This window comes from Grus americana, chromosome 8 (assembly GCF_028858705.1).
Source record: "Grus americana isolate bGruAme1 chromosome 8, bGruAme1.mat, whole genome shotgun sequence".
NCBI lineage: Eukaryota > Metazoa > Chordata > Aves > Gruiformes > Gruidae > Grus > Grus americana.
This window is the reverse complement of record NC_072859.1, coordinates 11,986,514-11,998,649: the sequence shown is the minus strand read 5'-3', so window position 1 is coordinate 11,998,649 and position 12,136 is coordinate 11,986,514.

The following is a 12,136-nucleotide window of genomic DNA, read 5'->3' as shown; positions in this document are numbered from 1 at the left end:
TGCAGGTTATTTTCACTCCTGGGAATTAACGTGGCAGTAGGATAGCTTTGGGGGCATGTGGCGTCGAGCCAACCAGCACAGTGTAAGGGTCCGGGCAAGGCCACTGTGGCCTTCTGAAAGCTGTAGAGCAGCTTCAAGCTCTATGAGGGTAACATGTACACAGTATGTCCTTTAGTATGCTGTCTTTACAGCATCATGTATGTCTTTAAAAAAAATATTGTTATGATATTCTATCATAATGGTTTGATTATCTTAAAAGTGATTTGTCCCGTTGCTGAAGAATTTCCTTTTAAAAAGCAGATTCAGTAATTAAACTAAACAATTGGAGAAGCAGTTTAGTTATATAAGTATATTACCTCTGAGCCCAAAGTACTCCTTCTCAGTATGATATGTTTAAAAATATTTCTAATCCAAACTCTGTAGAAGGTGCTCACAAGGGACAAATAACTTAATATTGACATAGCCTTAAATATATTGAAAAGACATAAATCAGAATAATGAGATTCATAAATCTGTTAATATTAATGGGGAAACCTTTTGGGAAATGTAGTGTAAAATCAAAGAAAAAGATGAACTTGAGATGTAAGCGATGATTCTAGTAAAATAAATAAAAAATTGGATATTTTGTTCCTTCTCATGTCCGAAAAAGACATTACATCCTTTTGAAATTATGCTTATGTCTTTAATACTGTCATAAACAGAAAGAACGCAAAAATGTTGGGGGGGAGGGGGGGGGAATCTAAAGGTATCTCTAAAAGCCTGCTAATAAATTAAAACCCTGGAACAATTTGTTTTTCGCATCATGGAATGAGGAAAGCTCCATGAAGCCTTTCTTTCAAAAATTCTCTCTAGAATCGATAGACTAATTCTACACTGAATTTCAAGGCTATAAAACTTTATTAGCGAGAACAGTATGTATATTGTTATTCATTCGTTCACACTGCAATGGTTAAGGTTCTGTCAGCATTTCCGTTAAAAAACCCTATAATTTAACAGGAAATTCCAACACATAAAAATGCATTCAGGCTGCATTTGACAAAAGGGCTTCCTTAACCATATTCTCAAAATTCTGTTTAGATGTTTTATAGCTTGAAAAGAAGTGAACTGTCATGTCCTTAGAGCTGCATACTGTCTCATAACCTCTGCAAATTATTACAAATGTCAGCAACTGCAAAACCAATGCTCTTTCTCTCTTTCCTGGCTGACCCCCTCTGCCCATCCACCATTGCAGTGAGGAAGTCCATAACTTCTGTCCTGCTTCCAGTTACTGTGCCATCTTTGCCTTTCTGCGTCAGTTACCCTTGTTGAGCTCTTGTGATTTTTGCCTTGAAAAATCTTCCATGGAACTTTGGGACTGTCCATGGCATGGGGGCAGATTTTAGATGCAAAGATCCTATGTTGGCTGCAAGCACTGCAGCTTCTGATGAGTACTTCTAGAGCAGCTGCAATGCTGATGTTGGATGAGGATCTAGTTCTGCCACGGGCCAGGGAGCTGAGGGTGATGCGCAGATCCCCTGAGCTTAAAGCCCAAAGGGGTGCTGGCCTGGCACAGACTGACATCCCGGTTGAACAGGCCATGGGGCTGAACCCCATCCTAAACCCTACACTAAACTCAGCAGCTGCACTGATGACATCAGTGCGTTTGAAGATGCTTCGCAGTCTCTTCCTTGAGTAGTTTGCTCCCATGATTAATTGCACCCTCTGCAAAAAGCCGAATTCTGTGTCTTAACAACATCGATACATACTTTTTGATGTGGCAAGAAATGTTTTATCGCTAGTGATTTAAACAGATGCTTGTTGCACATGTGTCTAAAGGCAGAATATGACTTGAGAGTGTTCAGAAAGACTTTAGTAGAAAGAAGACTTTGGCTGTTGGAACTATCACACGTTTGTGCTCTAAGCTTATTCACACAGTGTAGGGGCATCATACCTCTAGGATATCAGACTAACCAGACTTCTGCACTTAACACTGATAAACTATGCTTGTCAGGGTGAGGAACAAGATAGTTCAGAAGCTTTTATGTTTCCTAACTATATAATAAAATCTTCAGTAAATGTCTCAAAAATCTGTTGATTAAGACTTGTAGAAAATCATGAGGGTTTCTGAGCAATCATAAGGTTGAAAGTGTTTGGAAAAAATTCTTAGATTCTCCACTTCTTAGTTGAACTGTCTGCTGCATAACACTGCAAGTCAGACTGTAAAATACTATTTACCCCATTTCTTTAAAGTTCCCTCAAAGATGGTTCTCCTTCATGTGTAGCTGACTAGTGTATGTCAATGGTGTTTTCAAATCTCAGATCAATATCCTGGATGTTTTCAGAGAAATTAATTAGTCTCACTGAGGGGTTACTTTCCTAGGTTGGAAAAATCCCTTTGCTCCAGTTGGTATTGACTACATAGTCAACTGGATAGACACAATGTTTACCCTCCTAAGAGGTCAATTTAAGTGCTCCAGGCAATACAGTAAATGTAAGAACACACTTTTCTGCTGTTTCATTTGTAAGCATTAACCACACACAGATTTTTGGTTGAGTAAAATTGTTTCAGGCTATTGCTCCACTACCTGTTTTTACTAAGACTTACCCTTGATTCTAATATGATTCTTAAATCAGTCCTTTTCTGTTTAGGGATGGTCACTTCCCTAGCAGCAGTATATCAAAAAATCTTGATTGATTTTAATGGAAGCAGATGGACTTTATACAGAGGAAGCTCTGTGATCAGATAAGATTTCAGAAGTAGTGAAATTATAAAATCTTACAATGTGCATCGTGAAGTAATTTTTGACTACAAAACACAAACTTAGAAATATAAATGACATATATTTTCCACAACACTACTTATTCTTACACTGCGAAGTACAGCAAATATGTGATGTAATATTTGTTAGGGAGTCAGAAGCTGCAGTTCACGTTTATGCATGAGGTATTTCTGCAGGAATGGGTGGCATCCACTGTGTAAGTTATAGATGTCCATTTTTAAAGCTACAGGAAAAGTACGTTTCTAAGCTGTTTATGCTTATGTGGTGCAGAATTTTGTCAGAAACTGATGACTTCCTTAGTAGACTTTGGACTAGTGTTGCAGTCTCCTTCTTTCAGAGTTGCAGACCTTCTTCCACCCTAAGTTCCTGAGAAACAAGTTTGTAAAGTGGAAAATTTCATTTTGATATTTCATATACCAAACATTTTCAAAAAAAAAAAAAAAAAAAAGCCCCAGCAAGCTTAAGTGATCTGAAAATGAAAGTATGTATGTTGCTCTGCCTTGCACTGGTTTTTAAACATCAGTCTTAAAGTCAACAATTTGTAATGTTAGCATGTCATCAGGAAATTAAAACCAGTGGTCGAATTTCCCCCTTATCTAAAATGTCTCAGCTCAGTTGGAGTTTACTTCCCAAGAGATAACATGAACTGTAGGACCACTAAACCGTATCTCTTTGTTCCAGTGAATATTTCAATGTTTTCTGTTCCAAGAGACAGTGAGCCTTTCCTTTAGCTTAGTGTCTCAAATACACTCTGAATAGATGGAAGACACGGATTCTTGAGCAAAGAGGAAATCATACCCATGCTATGTTCTGTGGAGAAGTGCCCTCACCTCTGGTGTCCTACTGGCCAGGCAGGGACTGCTGCCTTCTCAGTTTTATTATTTTAGGCCTCAGTTGTTTTGAGATGAAACTGTTTGTAACTTTGGAAATAACTGAATAGGTTTTTGCTGAAATCCACATTTGATGAATGCATTATTTGCTGAAACAATTCCTCAACTCTGTATGAATAATTATGGGTTTTTGTAATTGTCTCTAGAGAGTTTATCAGATCATTTTATTGTGTATAGAATAAAGTTAGAAACCCAGAAAATGTTCTACAGTCAGCTTCCTGCCTGTCTATTAAAAGTGGGAAGCCCTGTTGGGTTTTCCTTCCTATGACAGCTTGCCCATAACTCTTTAATCAGTTTTCCATAGCTGAAAAGTGTTGTTGTCTTTGTTTATTACTGAGAACTGTGAGTCTGTGTTCTCTTCTTGGTATACCCAACATGAATCATGGTTTATAAACATCCTGTTGGTATTGATGGAATAACTGGGGACTCAGTAAGACTTTTGATCTTTTCAAGCAACTCACATATACTAAGGCACAATGTTAGTACAGTCTTCAAAGTGCTAACGTAAAAAATAACCCCACACAGAAAAAACTTCTGTGAGTGTAGGATGTACACTGAAACTTTATTTCATGTGCAGTGTTTCTTTAAAAACCCTGACGTATTTTGAAGTTCCAGAATAAAACTCCAAAATAAATTGAACAAAATTTCCTTTATCCAAGGAATACAACAACTGATCTGATTTTTTTTTTCTATTTTATGATAATATACTCTGGAATTTCTTGTAAAAGCTATGAGAAGAGTGGGATATTCTGAAATCCAAATGTTTTTTCTTGGGTTTCTTCTGCTATTTTTTTAATTTCCTATAGATACAAAAGCTGATATCTGTTATAGAGATGGCTATAGACACACAGCTATTGCTTAGCAAAGCCCCATTTCTTCTTGTGTCTAAGGATGGCGAACATTGCTTCGTGTAAATGTAGTTTTAGGATGGCATAATTTGATGTGAGTATTCTAAAAATAGACCATTTGTGAAACAGTCAACAGTTATGAAACAGTTTTTAAAACCATCTTTTACGAGATTTTTTTTTTTTTACAAACTAGACAGTCCTTTAAAGATGACCCTGTGGAGTACAATAGATGGGACAAACAGTGAGAGACAAGTTTCAGATTGCTTTTGAATAACATCTGAAGCTTCATGGTGGCCCCTTTGATGTGAGCCCAAGGGGACTGACCACCTGTGTTGCTTTGTGCAGTGATGATTTGTTAATCAGGAAAACAAGAAATACAATATGGCCTCAAGTAAACCTTTAAGTAAGCTTAGATGAAAGTTAGATTTTTTTCATGATCTTTAAATTATTCTTTACACAAAATAAATCATTTCATCAATGTTATTAACTGCTTAATTCTGTGGTTTTGCATCTAGACTGCCAAGAAGATTTTTTTCATTTTTTAAAATTATTTTCTGTATACTTCCTAAATTGAACTTCATAAACTCGGTTAGATTTTAAAAAGGACAACCAATATATATGACCAGTTCTTTCTTACAGCTTTACAGATGTGAAGTTCACTCAGGATTTTTTTCACTTCATAAGAAATATATTCAATAATCAGTAATGACTTAAGTAGCCACTTCTATAGCACAATCTCCCATACCTTGATTTTTTCCTAAGACTAAACAAATGAAGAAACCATTTTTATTTTAGTCATTTAGAAAGACAAAGTAAAGAAAACTGTTTTTATAGGATGATGAATGCTGCTGTCCACACTCTTTCTTGTTTCCATTGATTTCGATACTGATCAATGAGGCAATGACAAATATTGTTCAATTTTTCTATTGGCTGTAAATCAACCATGCTGCAGTCATCTGAAGTGGCAGTAAATACCCCTCTTCTTATAATTTCCTGAACATTAAAAATGACATCTATTTCTTCAACTATGAAGTTAATATCAAGAGGATATATTGAAACTTGAATTTGAGTAATGAAGTCCTGGACTAGTAAGCATCCTAGTATTTAAGACACTTGCCAGTCATTATTTTCCTTTTCAGAGAGGGATTGCAAAAGGAGAGGTGACCTCCAAATAATTGCTTATGTCAGGTTTTCTTGAACAATGACATTTTACATTAATTGTTATGTTTTGTTCTAGAACATGTATCTGAAGGAAAACTCATCCTTGTTTAGGTAAAACTAATTAGAGAAAAAGTTGCTAGAGAGTTCTGGAACAACAGATATACTTAGGTGAAGAGTTGAGTGACTGAGAAATGTCAGTTTAGTTCAGACAAGGACACAGAGTTAGGTTCAAGCCTGTTGGACTGGTATAAAGGAGTTTTAAGTCCGTGAAGTTATACTGGTTTGAGTGTTATGGGAAAGTATTAGTCTCCTCCAGACTCGTTCTACAGATTGCGAAGTCACTACAGTGAATTGAATTTAACTTTAAAATGGCTTACCGGCCCTCCTCATTCTTCAGGACCTGAACTCAAATCTATCTTTTAGGATGTAGCCCATTAAGTGACAAGAACAAGAGCTCTGTTCTGTGACGTGCTGAACATCAGTTGAAAGACAAATGTCCTAAAAATTTCTCCAACTTCAGTGATCATCACAGGGGCTGGGAGAAGCTGAGAAGCTCAGGCTACTGCTGTCCTAGGCTGGTTAGCCCCACATCTCCCTGTTCGCGTCCAGAGTACTTCTAGCCTGCACCTGGGAGTGCACACCCCGGTTTTCTTCAAACCGTCCCCTGGATCACAGGCTGAGCATTCAGAAACATAGGCATAGGCAAAGGTGGGAACACATGCTGATCAAACTTGTGTGTTTGGTTAAATGAGTTGGCTAGTTAGAGTGGCAACCTGCTTAAGAGGTGGGGTAGAATAAAATGACATTGATTTATGAGATTATGTTACTTCAGGACATTGTGACACCATCAAATTACTTTAAGTATGACATTGTCCTTTTGCCTCCTATTGTGCCCTGTCTTTCACCTCTTGTTTTCTGACATAATGCCATGGGGGTTTTGGTGGTAACAGTCCTCTCCTCTGCCACAGAAACCTTGTCCACCTCCAGAGCAGTGTACTGCCTGGTCACTGAGTGAGACGGGGCAGGGGGGGGAATCACATCATTGCTAGCAGCATTGAAATACATAAGTACAAAAGGACGAGTATAATTCAATTGCATAGGCAAACTTCTCTTACTACTTAGTGCTGGAAGTTTTATTTGTAGAGTTTATTTTTCTTTTAAAGCATGCCTTTGTGATACAATTCTGTGTTAAGGATCTTTCTACAGTCACCCAGATAAATGAATTTCTACCTAACTGCTATTGTAAGCTCACAAACTCCACTTAGGAATTGTTTAGTTCTGTTCAGTATTTTGATATATGTTGTCTCCAAGTGAAGTGTTGCCTTTTTTGCCTTGCTTACTTTAAATCTACCATTGGGATTAATTTGGTTACTTACTCTCAATAATGGAAATAAGTCAAAGGGGAAATGTTTTTCACACTGAGCAGGCACCATGTTCTTCTGGAATGAGCATTCTTTTCCTTTGTTTTTGAAACAATCTTTTGATTTCTTAGGTTTTCCTTTCATGACATTTAGGAGAAAAGGAAACTGCTGTTGAATACGGGATGCCTGGGATTTCTGTTTTATATTATACTTTTTAAATATTTGAACTCTGCTTCAGGACGGAACAAATTAGAGCTGAAACTGCAGGGTGGGTAAGGAGGTTCAAGGTTTCCTTATTTGATTTTCAGAGGTCTATATTTACCCTACTCCATTTTATATTGTGGAGTACCCTTTCTGCGCACTCTGAACAGTCTTTTTATTGGTAGCAGGCTTCTAACTAATAGTTACCTGCACAGCAGCTGCTAATCTTCTCCGTTACTACATTAAAAAACCCCAACCAAACCCCAACAAAAAAAAACCCAACAGATTTCTTCTGCTATGTACTTTGACAGAAATGTGAGAACTTCCCTCGTGGACTGTTTAATTTTTTTTTCCCTTTGCCTATCTCAAAGCACAATTTTTTTATCATGATTTCAGCTTTGAAAAAAAACCCCAACAAACTTAAACCAAGATGCTTTCCCTTCCTTAGTAAGAAGCAGGTGAATCGTAGATTTGCATGTTGCAGTTCTGTTCAGTGGGACATGTGCAGTGCTGGCCCTGCAAGCTGGTGCCTTCCCCGAGTCTCAGCTGGGCTCCATCTAGAAACTAGTGCTCAGTTCATATGCTTGCAACAAGGTGATGTATAATTCCCTTGCTATTGTTTTGGTCATATTTGCTGCATGATAGAAACTTGAGAGAGATTCACTTGTTAAACAGAAGGGCAAGTGAGATGAAACTCATTTCCTAACATGTTTTATCTATGCCAGCGGTTTCATGGTTCTTATATACAACAAGCAATAAAACTACTTACAAGTTCATTAAATAACTCCCATGAAGTTTAACAATGCAATAAAAAAAAAAAAATCTAACCAATACAGAGCACCTTGCATCATGGAGCCCTTTAATCAGTCTCTTTCTGGGCTGCGTTCAGACCGGTGACCATAAATCTACCAACTATCCCATCTCCAGCACAGTATTTCCTCTTTTGCTCTCAGTTCTTGAGCCACCACAGAGAGCGAGCCAAAATCTTGCAGTACTCACTATGGTGTGCCAAGCAGCTGTTCAAAGCTAGAGAAATTGTTTTGAACAAGGCAGAGAGAAGTTCTGATTTTAAACTTCCATTTTAAAGTGGTAATGAACTGCATTTTTGTATATAGCTTTGAAAATCCCCACTGTGGAATCATGCACTATCAAGGGTCATTTTAATAACATTGATTGTTAAGACACAGCTCCCAGTGTAAAAACAGAACTCATCAGAATTCAGGATAAAGCTGATTACAGAGGAATGTGTAAAATTGAATATTAAGAAGATTAAGAAGAGCTGGGTATCAGTGCTATATTCCAAAGGGAAATCCATCATGTGCATACTGTCCCAATCAGTGGTACCCAAAGGCAATGTGTACCTCTGTGAGTGTACTCTACTGGAGAGGGAACTCTCAGAGTCTGGCCAAGGGTAACTATAAATATTAAAACCTTTATTATCAATGTTTGATAGAAGCATAAAAAATTTATAGTTGTGTACAAATTCTTTCTTTTGCAGAGGAGATGCATGAGATTTTATAATGCCACTGTTAAGTCACTCATTTTTTTTTTCTTTCAGACAAAATCTAATTATTTCAGCCCAAATTTCTTTCTTTAATAGAGGTAGCATCATCCAAAAGAAGTAAAATAGAATGAATAGCTGAAGCTGTATATACATTTAAATAGTAGATTCTCTATCAAGGTCATTCAGATAGGCTGCTGTGCTATGTTTTGTTTCTCTCTTTTTTTCTTTTTCTTTTTTTTTTTTTTTTTTAATTTCCAGTCCCCTAGCCCCTCTGCCTCCTTTTGCTATTCAGTATGTGTTTGTCACAGACTCTCTCTTGTTTAGAAACAAATGCATTCAGACATCTTTGGTGCTTACAAAAGCATAGTCTCAAATTACAGCCATCATTAACATAACAGTAACACATAGGAGTTATCCAGCATATTGAAAAACCTGTGGAGCTTTCAATGCACTCTGTAACTGTATGAGATAGAAATGAAAGGTGAATATCTACCTAAATGTGAATTTCCACCTCCTGTAACATGCAAATGGAATTACCTTCCACATTGTTGAGAAGATCCATTAAATGGATGTAGAATCTTAAGAGTGAGAACCACCTTGTTTTGTAGTGGGAAGCGATATGAGATGTCGCAACACTTATATGTTTAAAATATGATTATCATAATTGAAATGTAGATTTAACCAATCTGCACTATTTATGATAATGGCACAGTAAATACAAGCCTCCTGCAAAATACAATGTGCCAAGAAACTAACTTAGAAGAGAATATAGTCATTAACTGCACTGGTATTATTACAGAAATTAGTTTTATAGTTCCATTGTAAAATATGCAAAAAAAATCAGATTGGACATATCAGATTTCCACATTTTACTACTGTTTTCTGCTTTCTTAGTTGGTGTCTTTTTAAGTGACCAAAGAGACCGTACTCACCAGGACCCTTTCTCCCCTCCCAGCATCACCTCCAGTAAGGTATCTCTGTGGTACTCTGCAACAAATAATCAATAATCATCTCTTCAGTTCATCTTGTACCCTATGCAAGTCTATTAACATTATTGTCCCAGAAGCACTCAAGAGAGACATAGAGGGGGAAAAAATTGAAAAAAATCAGGCATTTAAAATGTGTTCCTAGGCTTGCTGTCCTCCCATGTAATGTGTACTACCATGCTGCCATAGCCCCACTGTAGCTAGTAGGCCTGCAGAAAATAGTATGATTCCTTTTGGCTTTCAAGCAAACTAGACTGTGTAGCCAACACGGTATATGTAACTGTGTGGATTTTCATATATTTTGAACATAAATACACTAACACCCCCTTAGATTTAGATGTAGCAATGTGTTTATGGTGACACTGCTATTGCACTACTAAGTTACAATGTTCAGTTTGATTACATTGCTATAAGTTTATTTAATTTAGAATATCAAAAGCCATCTTAATATTAAGATAATCAAAACTATATGAATAGCTGAAGCTTCCTTTGTATAAATCAATCTGTTTTTGAATAGACAAAGACTATAATACTTTGCTGCAACCTAGGACAAAGTATTATGTGTTGTAAAGAGTTTCAGTAAATGTCCATGGACCCTCTCAGCTGTGAATGAATGTTTTTGAATAACACCAGTAATCTGAAGGTAATTAAAGTAGTTTATGCAAGGTGCAATAAACAGCCATTGTTGTGTCTACAGAACATTACTTTATGCTACTGTGAAGATGATGTCTTTTTAGCCTCCTAGCTGTTTTGAAAAAAAAAAAAAATTCAGAGGCCACTAGTCTGAAAGAAACAAGGACAAGATAATAACTACAGACGCAATTAATCCCTGTGCTTTGGAATAGTACAAATTCTTACAATAATCACAGAGAAAGCTGTACAGAGGTTATAGGAAGGCAAGTTAATGTGATGCGTAAAAGAAAAAAAGAGTGTTAGAACGACCTAAATTACAAGAGCAAAGAAATGAAAATACAACTTAATAAGAAACAAATGTTGCATGCTGTGTATTAACAGTGGAATGCTTGCAGAAAATATGGAAAAGTCTTTGTTTACTCAACCCTGACTCATGGGCAAAGGTTTACAAAAACTGGGCTTCTTTCCTGATCACAAGTATGTGGGAAGTCCTACGGGGATGGGTAGTCAATAGGACTTCTCAGTCACTTGAAATCAGTCCCCTGTTTGGATTCAGTCATTCAGGGTAGAAACTTGGTCCCATAATTGTCAGCAAAAAGCTCCCATTTTATCACTGGGGCCAGAATCCCACTAACGCACCAGGCTCCAGCTCTGTTGCCAGCACTGTCTTCAATAGAAGCAACGCAGAATGCCCGCAGTCAGGATCCGTTACTGGATCTTGGCCCTTGCTCCCTGTTCATCAGCACGTGTTGCTGTGTGTGTCTCCAAAGTGCTTCTGGTGCTCTCTTTCACTTGCTGGCAGGAATGAGCTTTTGTCTTATGTGCAAAGAAGGAAACAGTAGCACTAGATATCCTCATTAATGAACATACAGAGCAGATCCTGCTTTCCAAGGCCATCTTGCCTCTTTTACCAGGACTCTTTCAAGCCTGCATCACCTTCAGAAATCCAGAGAGCCTTTGATAGGCTAAGTGCCATGACCAAGAAAGTGGAGGTTTATATAGTAGGACAGCAGAGCAGGAAAGGAAAATGCACCTAGAAAGGACCACAGCAGGTGATGTAAACCCTTACTACAGTCTATGGTAATTTAATGAAAGTCAAAATAAATAAATATCTGACTCGGAACCAAGATGCTGCTGACCTAGTCTGAATGGGAACTAAATGGCAGTTGTCCTATTGCATTGCTAAATTTAACTCCTCAAGGGGAAGGGATCAGAGTTACATATTTTTTTTTCTGCTTTAAAAAAACTTTAATAATTCAGAGAAACATCTAATGTTGGTAAATGTGCATGGTAAGTACTTGATGGATTGAATTAATTCCCCTCTTTGTGTGCTGACATCCTACTCCCTGCATAGGGAGATTCTACAGATGTACAGAAATGCTGCACAGGATGGGATGTTTCTTTATGGCATTTCCGTGTGCTTTAAATCTCTGAAGAGTTTTCTGTGTGTGTGTTTTATATTGAGTCATTAAGTACAAAAACAAACTTATTCACAAACCAACTTTGATCTAGGTTTCCTGTGATTTATCTCTGCTGTCTATAGCATGCACTGAAATCCTACCTGATTGTTATTAGCTCCCCAAATATTTATATCACTCCAGATAATCAATGCTTATCATAGTCAATACAGACGTTACGAGTTCCTCAAAGAAAGGCACTGTCAGCATAATAGTATTTTAATTATTGCAGCATATGTTTTCAAATGAGTCTTTTGTTTACAGTATCAATTAAACAGGGTAACTGTATATATCTAATTAATAGAGGATGTTAAAAATATTAAAATTACAGCTTTT